This window comes from Piliocolobus tephrosceles, chromosome 14, assembly GCF_002776525.5.
Source record: "Piliocolobus tephrosceles isolate RC106 chromosome 14, ASM277652v3, whole genome shotgun sequence".
In the NCBI taxonomy this organism is placed as follows: Eukaryota; Metazoa; Chordata; class Mammalia; order Primates; family Cercopithecidae; genus Piliocolobus; species Piliocolobus tephrosceles.
In genome coordinates this window covers 27637210-27653650 of record NC_045447.1, presented here as the reverse complement: position 1 = coordinate 27653650, position 16441 = coordinate 27637210, and positions in this window count along the sequence as shown.

Sequence of the window (16441 nt, the reverse complement as noted above, 5' to 3'; positions counted from 1 at the left end):
AATTATGCTACTACAAAGACACATGCACACGTATGTTTATTGCGGCAGTATTGACAATAGCAAAGACTTGGAATCAACCCAAATGTCCATCAGTGACAGACTGGATTAAGAAAATGTGGCACATATACACCGTGGAATACTATGCAGCCATAAAAAAGGATGAGTTTGCGTCCTTTGTAGGGACATGGATGCAGCTGGAAACCATCATTCTTAGCAAACTATCACAAGAAGAGAAAACCAAACACCGCATGTTCTCACTCATAGGTGGGAACTGAACAATGAGCTCACTTGGACTCGGGAAGGGGAACATCACACACTGGGGCCTATCATGGGGAGGGGGGAGGGGGGAGGGATTGCATTGGGGAGTTATACCTGATATAAATGATGAATTGATGGGTGCTGACGAGTTGATGGGTGCAGCACACCAACATGGCACAGGTATACATATGTAACAAACCTGCACGTTATGCACATGTACCCTAGAACTTAAAGTATAATAAAAAAAAAAATTATCCAGGGAAACAAGGTATTTTAAGAGAACTAAAAGAAGATCTTGCATTCCTGAAACATGAAGTCCCATCTGGGACATTGTTAGAAATACATATTCCCACCTTCCACTCCAAACCTACTGAATAGGATTTCTAGGGTGGGCTGGGGCATCATGCTTTCCCAACATGATTATTAGTGTACTAGTTTGCTAGGGCTGCCATAACAAAATTCCATAAACTGGGTGGCTTAAGCAACAGAAATTTGTTTTCTCACAGTTTTGAGACTAGAAGCCCAGGATCAAGGTGTCAGCAGGTTCGGTTTCTTTGGTTTGTTTGTTTGTTTGGTTTGGTTTTGTTTTGAGATGGAGTCTCATTCTGTTGCTTAGACTGGAGTGCACTGGCATGGTCTCAGCTCACTGCAACCTCCACCCGCTGCCTTCAAGCGATGTTCCTGCCTCAGACTTCAGAGTAACTGGGATTACAGGCACCTGCTAGAGCGCTCAGCTAATTTTTTTGTATTTTTAGTAGAGATGGGGATTCACCATCTTGGCCAGGCTGCTCTTGAACTCCTGACCTCATGATCCACCTGCCTTGGCTTCCCAAAGTGCTGGTATTACAGGCATGAGCCACGGCACTCTACCAGGCTCGGTTTCTTATGAGGCCTCTTTCCCGGGCTTGCAGATGTCCACCCTCTCGCTGTGTCCTCACATGGCATTTTCTCTCTGTGTTTGAGCATCTCTGGTGTTTCTTTGTATGCCTAAATTTCTCCTTCCTATAAGGATCCTCAGCCTCCCAAAGTGCTGGGATTACAGGCATAAGCCACTGCGCCCGGCCCATTGCTTGTGCAAAATAATTTTTTTCAATGATGATGTACTCTGGAAATATTTGCATAAAACATGGTATAGCCCCCATTTTTTGTCATCATGTCTTGTAAATTGGAATGCTAGTCTCTAGATGTAAATTTCATCCATTGCTAACTTTGGATGCTAGCTTTTTTCCAGTTTGTTTGCCTTGACAGATTTCAGGACCCGCTATCTCTAAGTAATGTAAAAATGTTTCATATATAAATATTTTTGTCTTTTCATGTCACATGACTTTTCCCCAGTTGAATAAATAGAGATATACATCATTTTTAATTACAGCATGGTATTCTATTATGAGAGTACATCATAATTTTAAAATTGCTTTGCGGGCCGGGCGCGGTGGCTCAAGCCTGTAATCCCAGCACTTTGGGAGGCCGAGACGGGCGGATCACGAGGTCAGGAGATCGAGACCATCCTGGCTAACACGGTGAAACCCCATCTCTACTAAAAAATACAAAAAACTAGCCGGGCGTGGTGGCGGGCGCCTGTAGTCCCAGCTACTCCGGAGGCTGAGGCAGGAGAATGGCATGAACCCGGGAGGCGGAGCTTGCAGTGAGCTGAGATCCGGCCACTGCACTCCAGCCTGGGCAATAGAGCGAGACTCCGTCTCAAAAAATAAATAAATAAATAAAAATAAAATAAAATAAAATAAAATAAAATTGCTTTGTATGAATCAGAACCTCATTTTAACTCAATCACCCCTTTAAAAGCCCTATTTCCAAATAGTTACATTCTGAGGTACTACGGACAAGGACTTCAACAGATAAATTCTGGGAAGACAAGATTTAGCCCATAACACCAGGTGATGCTCAAACACAGTAAAGTTTGAGAACTATTACAAGATGACTTAAGAAAGGTCCAGAGAGATACATGCCAAACTAATTAGAGAAATTAACTCTAGGAGTAGGGCTGGGATGGGGTGGCAATGGGGTCAAAGGAGAACTCTGGTAAAGCATATCGCTGTAGTGGTTTTTATAAGAATATATTGGTTCATTGCTTATGCTAGCTATTTATTTACTTACTTACTTATTTATTTAGAGACACGGTCTTACTGGGTCGCCCAGGCTAAAGCGCAGTGGTGATATCATGACTCACTGCAGCCTTGACCTCCTGTGCTCAGGCAATCTTCCCACCTCAGCCTCCCAAGTAGCTGGGACCACAGGTGCACATCACTATGCCCAGCTAACTTTTTAATTATTTGTAGAGACAGGGTCTCCCTATGTCACCCAGGCTGGTCTCAAACTCCTGGGCTCAAGCGAACCTCCCACCTCAGCCTCCCAAAGTGCTGGGATTACAGGTACGAGCCACTGCACCCGGCCCATCACTTGTGCTATTTAAAAATATACCCAAAGGATTATAAATCATGCTGCTAAAAAGTCACATGCACACGTATGTTTATTGTGGCACTATTAACAACAGCAAAGACTTGGAACCAACCCAAATGTCCATCAATGATAGACTGGATTAAGAAAATGTGGCACATATACACCGTGGAATACTATGCAGCCATAAAAAAGGATGAGTTCATGTCCTTTGTAGGGACATGGGTGAAGCTGGAAACCATTATTCTGAGCAAACTGTTGCAAGGACAGAAAACCAAACACCGCGTGTTCTCACTCATAGATGGGAACTGAACAATGAGAACACTTGGACACAAGGTGGGGAACATCACACACCGGGGCCTATTGTGGGGAGGGAGGGGGGAGGGATAGCATTAGGAGATATACCTAATGTAAATGACGAGTTAATGGGTGCAGCACACCAACATGGCACATGTATACATATGTAACAAAACTGCACGTCGTGCACATGTACCCTAGAACTTAAAGTATAATTTAGAAAATACAACAAAACCTGAAATAATTTTTTTCAAGGATAATGTACTCAGGAAGTATTTGCATAAAATATGGCATAGCCCCCATTTTTTATCAATATGTCTCGTAAATAGGAATGCTAGTCTCTAGATATAAATTTCATCCACTGCTAACTTTGCCCTACGGCTGAAAGACAACCAATACTAGAAGGGAAGTTAAAATGGATTTTGATGCCATGCCTAAATTCGTTTCCTCTAAGCACAGCTGTCAGGCAATCTGGTACTAGAAGTAGCCTCCTATGGACCAGGACTGCTCAGAATAATTACTAAAGTAGGTACATTCCATCTCAACTTAGCAGACACAGTGGAAATAGTTCTGACCCATGCAGGGTAGAATGGAAGTAGCCCTTGACTTGTCCTGGGCACTGTGCTAATATTAATACAATGTTTAGGGATCATTCTTCCCTAACAATTGAACAATAGAGCATGAAGATAAAAGAAAATATTTTGGTTAATCTGCAGGTGCATTAGAGGCAGAGGAATGGAAGATGGAGAAAGGAGCTGGAGCCCTACTGGGAAGGGCTTCTTTGCTTGGGGAGCAGTAAAATGCACGCAGCCCACTCCACCTAGCCTGTCTGTCACTCTCGGAAGACCTTCCTGTGGCCTTCTGGGAGAAGCAGCCACTTGGCTTCGCTCTGCAAATAGCCCAAGAGTATGCCTTTGTTGACAAAATATACCAAACCAACACAGTCATAATGCTTTTCTTTTTCTTTGGCACTTCAGTTCATTATGATAGTATTCCCACTACACCAAGTACGAGTTACAGACTAATCCTCACTGTTCTGGAGGGAGCTGAGTTTCAAGAGACTTCATTATGGGTTAGAACCAAGAGTCACTGCTGCCCTGGAATTGTGCACAGGTTAAATAAGATACCATGAGACTCAGACCCGGGGGTAGGCAATAGCGTAGGAGTGTGTACAAATACAATTGGGACTTATTAGTAAGAGAACTTTTCTTCTCAGAAAGTTTCCTAAGGGGAATTTGAAGTGGATTCAAGGTGAAATTGATTTCTTCTTTTGAGTAACAATGAAATATTGAGAAGTGAGAGCAGTTGAAAGCATTCATAAAAGGGCCCATAAAGAGTGGCATAAAAGTGTGACTCTCGGCTGGGCACAGTGGCTCATACCTGTAATTCCAGCACTTTGGGAGGCCAAGGCCGGCAGATCACTTGAGGTCAGGAGTTCGAGACCAGCCTGACCAATATGGAGGTTTCTCTACTAAACCTTTCTCTACTAAAAATACAAAATTAGCCAGGCGTGGTGGCACATGCCTGTAATCCCAGCTAATCGGGAGGCTGAGGCAGGAGAATCACTTGAATCCAGGAGGTGGAGGTTGCAGTGAGCCGAGATCGCACCATTGCACTCCAGCCTCAGCAACAAGAGTGAAACTCAGCCTCAAAAAAAAAGTCACTCTCAAGTTTAAGAAATTTACTTCACTCTCAAAATGTCACTCTCAAGTTTATGAAATTGCAAATACTATGAAGTTTCATAGGGGGATGAGAGTGAGGACAATAATGTTTCTACTGGAAATAGTGGACTTTGCTCTAGAACTATGGTCCCTCGAAATGCGGCCTTTGAACTACATGCATGGTGTAATCACCTGGCATGCTCACAAAGTGCAGTTTCCTAGGTTTCACCCCAGGTCTATTGAATCAGAATTACTGAGAATGAGGCCCAGAAGTCTTCATTTATAACAAGCTCCACGGGTGAATGTTATCCACGCTGAAGCAGAGAAAGGCAAGAAATAAATGTCTGGGCTTCCACAATCCACAAAAACAATCTATGCAATCCCTTCTACTTAGTGCTGATTTCTGCCAATCTCAAAGCAGAACTCTTATGCATTTGGAAGAAATTCACCTCCTTCCCACAGGCAGGGCTATATTTTCCTCCATTACTGACCTAGTCCTAAATCAGCCCACTGTGCTCTGCTCCGCAGCTCCCCTCGCCTTTCCTGCGGCAGGAGCAATTAATATAGGATAATGTAATTCAGATTATTTGGGGCACATCCTTCAGGGTAAGCTCTGGCTGTTCCTCCTAGCAGAAGTGACCGTTTTATTATCTCAGTTGGCATAATATCCATGTCCTGGATTGGAGCCTTCTCTAGGTAAAAGAAACTGCCTCTATTTCTTAGCACCCAACAAAATAGAATACTACAATTACAGTAAACTAAAGCAGCCAGAAAGCATTAGGCTGTAGCATTCAGTTTAGCTCATGTCAGAACAGAGAGGATCATTACTAGGTCAAGCCATTTGAAAGACTACTCCATATGCATATTGAATGTATCATGTGTAGTCCAGTTTATGGCTCGGTTATTAGCTTACCATCAGATCTGCTTTCACGCTGTTGTCTTCCCCAGAGTCATCCTTGTATCATCCGTATGCCCTTCCAGCTAACATTTAAGTGTCTAGAGTAAAGAGATGTGAGGGTCTAAAAAAGTTAATATCTCAATGGTGATTGACCGTTCTCATGTATTATGAATGACAGCTCATAGGCACGTCCCATATTTCTGCAAACTGATCCATGCTCTTCCTTCTAGGTTTTATATCCACTATCTGGCTGTATAGCGCAAAGTCTGTCCTCATATCCTTGGGTGAGTTAGAAATGCACATTAATTTTTTAATAAAATGCAAATAGCACTTGAACCAAGCATAAAATGGCTTCATTTCTCTAGGACTAGTAAGATTAAGCTGGCATTTTGTCTACATTTGTACTCACCCATATCTGGAACAAAGATGCCATAAATATTTCAATAAACTGCAATAGAATTTATATTCGTCCAGTGACAATTTCAACACATTCTGCTTAAGAAGATAAACTCTTTAATAAGTAGTTTCCTATGAACCTACAAAGCTCTTCCAGGCATAGCTATACTGCCCAAATACATTAGCAGTTCCCTATAATTAATTTCCCAGCACCATCTCCATGAACCACGCAAAGACATTATGGCTCCAGAGATGTCCATACCAAAATTGGAAAAACCTTAATGGGTAAATGAAAGCTATTTGCTTCTAGTTTTATTTCCCACAAGTATCTGATAACACCCACACCACTCCTTAAATCAAGCACTAAGAACCACCAGCTCCCAGAAAGCCAAAACAAAACATCCTCAATTTGTTTTGCTGATAAATCTCAGATTATTTGTTCAGTGTGCTTTAACCCTAGTAAGATTCTTGAACCTTCCGTCTCTGATAAAGTCATAGTTCTACAAGGATTTCTAAGAGGTAGTGGGGTTCTTAACTCTATCTGGGGCTGCCTTTCACACAGCCCTCATTATAGTCCTAGGTAATACCTTTCACCTTCTTTGCATTTCTTGGGCATCAGAGAATCACCAAAGTCGAAATGTTTCTATTTAACCTTCCTACCATATTCCTGCGGCCAGTCTTCTGACCTAGCTGTGCTGGAATTCTATCATCTGATGGTGCTACGGTTTCAACATTTTTCTCCCCATTCAAATGCATTTGTTGGAAGCTTAATCCCCAGTGCAAGTGTTGGAAGGTAGAACCTAATAGGAAGTGTTTCGGGTGGGGTCCTCGAGAATGGATTAATGCTGCTATAAAAATAACTTGCAAGAGAGGATTCACTCTCTTCTGTTCTTCCACCATGTGAGGAACAGCATTCATCTCCTCTGGAGGATGCGGCATTGAAGGCACTATCTTGGAAGCAGACATCCAGCCCTTACTAGACACCAAACACGTAAGTACCTTGATCTCAGACTTCCTAGTCTTCAGAATTGTGTGACATACATTTCGGTGTTTACAAGTCTCAGGTATTGTGTTACAGCAGCACAACAGACTAAGATAGTCTCCATCGGCACAGAGGGCACATATAGGAAATGTGGTAAGATATCATTCTCTTATGTATCCTCATAACAGTGAGCTAATACCACAAGCAGAGAAATGCAATCAAGACCACAATATCAATTTATATTTATTCATACTGGCAAATATTTAAAAGTCTGACATACCAAGTATACATAGCATGTGTATTAACAGAATCTATAGATAGCATGTGTGTTAACAGAATCTATAGATAGCATGTGTATTAACAGAAACATTAGTGGTTGGACTATAAACTGTTAATGGCCACTCTTGAAACCAGTTTGGGATTATCCTTTAAAACTGAACATTCACATTTCATACAAGCTAGTAATCCCATTCAGTAAAAACCAACAGACACTCTTTCACATTTATACCAGGAGAAATGTTCAAGATTGTTTATAACGACACTGTTCGTGACAGCAAAAAACAAACAAACTGAAAAAATAGCCCCAATGCTCAAAACTGGAAAGTGTATAAATTTTGGTATGTTCACACAATGGAATATTATGCAGAAGTCAGAACGAATACCTACTCGCACAAAACATAATAGAGATGCCTCTTAGACAAAGAAGATCCTAAATACACCTCATTATATATGACAAACCATATAAAAATAAAGCAAAAGAATGATAAACACAAAATTCAGAACAGTGTTTACCTCAATAGGAAGGTCGAGGAATAGGCTGGGAATGAGCCTATAGGTAGACACAAGTTATTTTGTCAATATTCTAATTTATATGCAAATGAATGAGCTCATGACTCTTCATGCTATTATCCAAAATAAATGAGATTTGAATAATGAAATTATTTAATGAACCAAGGACTCCAGTTACTACAATTCTATTCACCCATGATCCATAAAGAAAAAGAAGAAAAAGAAAAACTCCAGTGAGTTCTACCAAATACTTAAGGATATATAATTCCAATTTTTATACATACTCTTTCAGAGAATAGAGAAAAGGAAACACTTCCGAACTCATTTTATAGTGCTAGCATTCTTTTATATCCAGACCCAATAAATCTAGCCTGAGAAAGAAAAATTACAGACAAATATTGCATGTTCTCACCTATATGTAGTAGCTTAAAAAGTTAATCTCATGAGGGTAGAGAGTAGAATAATAGTTACCAGAAGCTTGGAAGTGGGGGGAGTCAGGGGATGAGACAGGTTGGTTAATGGGTACAAACATACAGGAACAGATAGGAGGAATAAGTTCTGCTGTTCGATAGCAGAGTAGGGTGACCATAGTTAACAATGTATTGTATATTTCAAAATAGCTAAAAGAGAGGCCTTGAAATGGCAGTGGCTCACACCTGTAATCCCAGCACTTTGAGAAGCCGAGGTAGGTGGATCACCTGAGGTCAGGAGTTCAAGACCAGCCTGACTAACATGGAGAAACCCCATCTCTACTAAAAATACAAAATTAGCCAGGCGTGGTGGCACTTGCCTGTAATCCGAGCTACTCAGGAGGCTGAGGCAGGAGAATCGCTTGAACCCAAGAGGCAAAAGTTGTGGTGAGCCGAAATTGCGCCATTGCACTCCAGCCCGGGCAACAAGAGCGAAACTCCATCTCAAAAAAATGTTCCCAACACATAGCAATGATAAATGCTCGAGGCAATGTGTATCCTAAATACCCTGACTTGATCATTACACAGTCTATGCATGGAACAAAATATCACATGCACCCCATAAAATATACAAATATTATCTCAGTTAAACAATTAAATTATGAGCTAACAAATTGCACAAAACTAAAAAAAAATGCTTTCAAAATTCACAATAAGTATATGGGGTTTTGTCCAAGTTAAGGAAGTTTGTGTCTATTTTAAGTTTGTTAGCAGTTTTGTAAAATCATGAAAGGATGTTAATTTTATCAAGTGGGATTTTTTTCATCTGTTGAGATGCCAATATAACTTTTATCCTTTAATATACTAATGTGGTAGTTGATGTTTTTATTAAAACAACTTTGCAGGACTGGGTGCAGTGGCACACCCTGTAATCCCAGCATTTTGGGAGGCCGAGGCAGGTGGATTGCTTGAGCCCATGAGTTCAAGACCAGCCTGGGAAACAGGGTGAACCCTGTCTCGACAAGAAATACAAAAATCAACTGGGCATGGTGGCACCCACAAGTAGTCCCAGCTACTCAGAAGGCAGAGGTGGGAGGCTCTCTTGAGCCTAAGAGGTCAAGGCTGCAGTGAGCTGAGATTGCACCACTGCACTCCAGCCTGAGCACCAGAGTGAGACCCTGTCTCAAAAACAAAACAAAACAAACAAACAAAAAATGCATATTTGGGATATGTTTTACATGTAATACAAGTTTTACATGCATTACCTTTTTTTATACGTGATTAGATTTCGTTACTTGTTTAATTCTGATTTTAAAACTTTTTTTGTTGGGGTAAAATATACATATATAAGTTTTCACTTTTACCATTTTCAAATGTACAGTTCTGTGGTAATAGTAAATAAATACACGTATATTCTTTTTGTTTCCCTTCATTCCTCCCTCCTCCCCCTCTCAGCCTCTGGTAACCACCAGTCTATTCTCTATCTTCACAAAATACTGAGAACATGCGATATTTGTCTTTCCATGCTTGGATTATATCACTTAATATTATGGCCTCCAATTCCATCCATATTGTTGCAAATCATAGGATTTCATTCATTTTTATGGCTGAATAATATTCCATTGAATATAGATACCACATTTTCTTTATCATTCAACCACTGATGGACACTTAGATTGATTCCATAGCTTGGCTATTGTGATTAGTGCTGCAATAAACATGGGAGTGTAGATATATCTTTGATATACTGATTTCCTTTTTTTGGATATATACCCAGCAGTGGGATTGCAGGATCATATAATAATTCTATTTGTGGTTTTTTGAGGAACCTCTATACTGTTCTCCACAGTGGCTGTACTCATTGACATTCCCACCAACAGTGTATGAGGGTTCTCCTCTCTCCACATTCTCACCAACATCTGCTATTGTCTGTCTTTTGTATATAAACCATTTTATCTGCCTGTTTATCACATTGTGGTTTTGATTTGCATTTCTCTGCTGATTAGTAATGTTGAACATCTTTTCATATGCGTGTTGGACATTTCTACATCTTCTTTTGAGAAATGTCTGTTTAGTTCCTTGGGCTATTTGTTAATCAGATTATTTGTTTTTTTGCTATTGAGTTTTTTGAGCTCCCTATATATTCTGGTTATTGATCCCTTGTCAGATGGGTAGTTTGTGAATATTTTCTCCCATTCTGTGGGTTGTCTCTTCACACTGCTGATTGTTTCTTTTGCTGTGCAGAACTTTTAAACTTGTTATAATCAAGCTAACTTGTCTATTTTTGCTTTGGTTGCCTATGGTTTTGAGGTCTTACACACAAAAAATTTGCCCAGACCAATGTCCTGAAGGATTTCCCCAACATTTTCTTCTAGTAGTTTCACAGTTTTAGGTCTTAGATTTACATCTTTAATCCATTGTTATTTCATTTTTGTGTATGGTGAGAGATAGAAGTCTACTTTAATTTATCTGCACATGGATATCCCGTTTTCCCATCCCCATTTATTGAAGAGACTATCCTTTCCCCATTGTATGTTCTTGGCCCCTTTGTCAAAAATAAGTGAACTGTAAATGTGTATGTTTGTTTCTGGGTTCTCAGTTCTGTTCCATTGGTCTATCTGTCTGTTTTCATGCTATTTTGGTTACTATAGCTTTATAGTAAATTTTGAAATCAGGTAGTGTGATACCTCCAGCCGTGTTCTTTTTGCTCAGGATTGCTTTGGCTACTCGAGGTCTTTTGTGGTTCCACATAAATTTTAGGATTTTTTTTTTCGGTGAAGAATGTCATTGGTATTTTGATAGGGATTGTGTTGCATCTGTAAGTTGCTTTGGATAGTATTGTCATTTTAACAATATTCTTCCAATCCATGGACTTGGAATATCTTTCCTTTTTTGTGCATCCTCTTCAATTTCTTTCACCAGAGTTTTATCATTTTCCTTACGTTCCTTTCACTTCTTTGATTAGCTTGATTCCTAGATATTTTCTGGTTTTGTAGCTATTGTAAATGGGTTATCTCTGACACTTGCATTTATGTTCTTGAATAAAAGTGGCCTATGATTTTCATTTTCTATATACTCTTCCTTATATTTTGGTATCAAGATTTTGATAGCTTCACAAAATGAGTTTTGGAAGCATTCTCACTTCTTCTATATCCTGGAATTATTTTTTCTAAGATTAGAGTTACTTATTCCCAAAATTTCTGGTAAAATTTACAAATATTTTAGTGAGAAAAGTTTATAATTGCGAAGTAATAAACTCTCAAGTATTCTCTTTCATACTGAATTATGACAAGTTATATTTTTTTTAACAACATGGTCTATTTCATCTAATTTTTCAAAGCTTTTGACATTAGCGTTCATAGTATTTTCTTATTTTTTATTGTAGTAAAATTCATATAGTCGTTCTAAACACCTTAAAATGTACAATTGAGTGGCATTTACCACATACACAGTGTTGTACAACCATTACCACAATCTATTTCCAGAATATTTTTATCACCCTAAAAGAAAACCCCATAAGCAGGCAATCCCCACTCCTCACTCTTCCCAGCCCATTGCAACCACTAACCCGCTTTCTGTCTCTATGAATGTGCCTAACCTGCATATTTTGTAGAAATGGAATCACACAATATATGGCATTTTGTGTCTGGCTTATTTCATTTAACAGCGTTTTTAAGGTTCATACATGTTGTCGCATATCAGTACTTCATCCCTTTTATGGTTGAATAATATTTTCATTGTATGGATATACTACATTTGTTTATCCATTAATCCATTGATGGATGTTTGAGTTTTCTTCACATTTTTATGATTGTGAAGAGTGCTATGAGTTTTCAGGTACAAGTATTTTCTTAAGCACATATTTTCAGTTCTATTAGGTATATATCTAGGTATGAAATTTCTGGGGCATATTATAACTCTAAGTTTAACTTTTTAAGGAACCACTAAATTGTTTTGCACAGCAGCTGCCCCCTTTTATGTTCTCATCAGCAATATATGAAAGTTTCAATTTCTCCACATTCTCACTAGCACTTGTTATTTTCCATTTTTTAATTATAACCATTCCAGTGGGAATCTTATTATGGTTTGCAACTGCATTCCTCTCATGACTAATAACTTGAGTACCTTTTCATGTGTTTATTGACCATATGTGTATCTTCTTTAAAAATAGCTATACAAGTCCTTTACCTGCTTTATTTATTTATTTATTTATTTTTAATTTTTAATTTTTTCTTTGAGACAGAGTCTCACTCTGTTGCCTAGGCTGGAGTGCAGTGGCTCAATCTCAGCTCACTGCAACTTCTGCCTTCCAGGTTCAAGTGATTCTCTCACCTCAGCTTCGTGAGTAGCTGGGATTACAGGTGCACGCCACCATGCCCAGCTAATTTTTGTATTTTTAGTAGAGATCTGCCTGATGGACAGCTGGTCTCGAACTCCCGACCTCCAGTGATCCACCCACCTCAGCCTCCTAAAGTGCTGGGCTTACAGGCATGAGCCACCATGCCCACCCTTTACCTGCTTTTTAATTGGATTGTTTCTCTTTTTGTTATAGGGCTTTTATATATTCTATATACTAGAATCTAATTTATGATTAGCATAAATCCAAGACCTGGATTTATGGTTAGCAAATATTTTCTCCCATTCTGTGAGTTTCCTTTTCACTTTCTTAATAGTGTCCTTTAATGCTACAAGTCTTTTATTTTGATCAAGTCCAATTTATCTATTTTCTCTTTTGTTGCTTGGGCTTTGACTGTTATATCTAAGAAACCATTGTTATAGCCAAAGTCATAAATATTTGCCCCTCTGTTTCTTCAAAGAGTTTTAGCTTTTACATTTGGGTCCTTGATCTATTTTTAGTTAATTATATATATATATTATATATGTAATTATATTTACATACATAATATATAATTCCATATGATAGTATATATTATTTTGTTATATATTATATAATATATTATTACATTATATAATTATATAATACTGTATATTGTGTATTTTAATTTATTAACTTATATTTATTTTATTTTAAATATATTTTAATTTAAATATATACTTATAGGCTATATTATATAAATATATAATATATAATTCACTATATATAGTGAATTATAGCTATGTGAATTTTATATACAATGTGAATTTTACATACAATGTGAATTATATATATGTATATATAGTATGAGGTAAGCGTGCAACTTCATTCTTTTGCACATAGATATCCTACATTTCTAACGTTATTTGTTGAAGAGACTATTTCTTTCCCCCATTGAATGTTCTGGATGCCATTGTCAAAAACCAGTTGACAACAGATGTGTGGATTTATTTCTAGACTCTCAATTCTATTTCATTGTCCTATATGTTTATCTTTATGCTAGTACCACACTGTTTTAATTACTATAGCTCTATAGTACCTACTGAAATCAAGAAGTGGGAGTCTTCCAACTTTGTTCTTCTTTTCCAAGATTGTTTTGGCTATTTGGTGTCCTTTAGAATTTAACATGAAAAAATCCATTAGGATTTTGATATGGATTGCATAGAATCTGTAGATCACTTTGGGGGAGTATCACTTTGGGGGAGTATCTTAAGTCTTCCAGTACACGAACATGGACTATCTTTCCATTTAGTTAGGTCTTTAATTTCAAATTTTTTATAGTTTTTAGCATACAAGTCTTGCAACTCCCAGGTCAAATTTATTCTTAAGTATTTTATTCTTTTTGATACTAAATAAATGAAATTGTTTTCCTTTTTCTATTCAAAATGTTCACTACTAATGTATAGGAACATCACTGGTTCTTATACATAGATCTTGGATTCTATAACTTTGCTGAATTAATTTATTACCTCTAATTGTTTTTCTTTTCTTTTTTTTTTTTTCTGGTCACTTGTTTAGAATTTTTTTACATAACATCATGTCATCTACCAAAAGAGATAATTTTTCTTCCTTTTCAATTTGGAAACTACACAAACTACCAAATCTGACTCAAGAAGAAACAGAAAATCTATACCAAACTGTAAGTAACAAAGTTATTGAACTAGAAATCAAAAACTTGTCAAAAAAGAAAATCCCAGGACCAAGTGGCTTCACTAGTGAATTCTACTAAATGTTAAAGAAAATTAACACCAACCCTCTTAAATTATTTCAAAAAACAGAAGAGGAAGCTCCGAGGAATTTTGAATGGCACTGACCTGTGATCACACCACTGCACTCCAGCCTGAGCCACGGAGCAAGATACATATATTGCAGTATCATTCTGGGTCTCTGGGAATTGGAGTAAGCTGTGAATCAATGTTCAGAAATCCAAAAGTTCTGCGTGTTTTTGTTTCTTACTGCAGTTATTTTGAAACCAAGTTGTGGCAAAAAGAATGATGGCCCCAAAAGATGTCCACATCTTAATCCATGGAATCTGTGAATATTTTAGTTACATGGCAAAGGAGAAGAAAGGTTGAAGATAGAATTAAGTTTGCTAATCAGCTGACCATAAGACAGAAAGATGATCGAGCTTGGCCCAGTGCAATCACAAGAGGCCTTAAAAGTGGACAAAGAGGGGCATAAGAGGGAGTCAGAGAAAGAGAAGTGGTGACAGAAGCAGAGTCAGGGTGTTGCTATATGAGAAAATTTAGAAGATGGAGGAAGGGGCCATGAGCCAAGAAATGTGGGTGGCCACCAGAAACTGGAAAAGGTAAGGAAATAATTGCTACCAATACCTATTAGAAGGAATACATCTCTGCCCATACATTGGCTTTAGTCCACTGAGACTCATGTCAGATTTCTGACCTATATAAATGTAAGATAACAAACTTGTATTGTTTAAACCACTAAGTTTGGGTAATTTGTTATAGCAGCAATAGAAAACTAACACAAATGGTATGCAGACCCCTGAAAGTCTTCAAGCCCTTTTCTGTGAACTCAAAACAATATTTATAATTATACAAACAAGTTTATTTTACTTTTTTACCTTGATGATATTTTCAATGGTTGCAAATGTTGCAAAAGCAATGGTGAGTAAAACTGATGGCACTGTAGTAGAAATAAAAGCACTAGCACCTGACTCTACTAGTAATTATTGTATTCTTTATCATAATGCACTCATAGAAAAAGTTCTAGTTTCACTGAAGCACATATGATGAAGCAGTAAAAAAAAAAAAAAAAATTAGTAAATCTTGACCTTTGAGCACATGTGTTTTTAACAGTCACTGTGACAAAATGGGAAGGATGCAGCTCTGCTGCATCTGGAAGTTTCATGATTACCTTGAGGAAAAGCATTTGTTCAGTTGTTTTGTTTGAGTTGTGAGCATCACTTTGCCTCAGCCTCCCAAGTAGCTGGGATTACACGCATGCACCACCACACCCAGCTAATTTATTTTGTGTGTTTAGTAGAGATAGTGTTTCTCCATGTTGGTCATGCTGGTCTTGAACTCCCAACCTCAGGTGGTCCACCCACCTTGGCCTCCCAAAGTGCTGGGATTACAGGCATAAGCCACCATGCCTGGCCATAGATTACTACTTTTTACTTCAAAAAACAACTGGAAAATAAATGTTAGTTTTATTTTTTCAATCTTTTCCCTCTGTTGTTTAGTTGGGATGATTTCTGTTGATCTGTTTTCAAGTTCACAGACTCTTTATTCTGTAATCTACATTCTATACTGAGCCCATTATGTACATTTTTTATTTCAGTTGTATTTTTTAACCCCAAGATTTCCACTTGTTTCTTTTCTTATCTTCCTTTTTTTTTTTTTTTTTTTTTTGCTGACGTTCTCTTTCTTTTCATTCATTTTAAGAATGTTTGCCCTTACAACTTGGAGCATGGTTATAACAGCTACTTTAAAGCCTTTATCTGATTACTTCAACATGTTTGTCATGTTGGGGTTGGCATTTGCTGCCTTTTCCCTTGCAAGATATTGAGATTTTCTTAATTCCTCCTATGCTGAGCGATTCTGGATTACATCTTGGACATTTTGAATATTATGTCATGAGACTTTGACTCTTATTTAAATCCAAAAGAAAATTATGATTTGTGTGTGTGTGTGTTTCAGCAAGCCATTGACCTGGTTGAGCTCAGGCTATGTGCTTCTACCCATCTTCTTTAAGGTATGGTTCACTGTTACCTAAATTTTCAGAGACTTTGCAGTGTTATTTAAATCTGCCCTGTATGCATGCCATCCAGTGGCATATTTGGGACTTAAAAGTGGCCTACATTACAGAGCTTAGTTCTCCAAGCCTTTGTTACACTATTTAGGGTCAGACCAATTCATGTTCCACTTGAAGATGGCATAGGTATTTATATACAACTTTATGGGATTGCTTTATTGACTCCCTCGTCTCCACGATCTT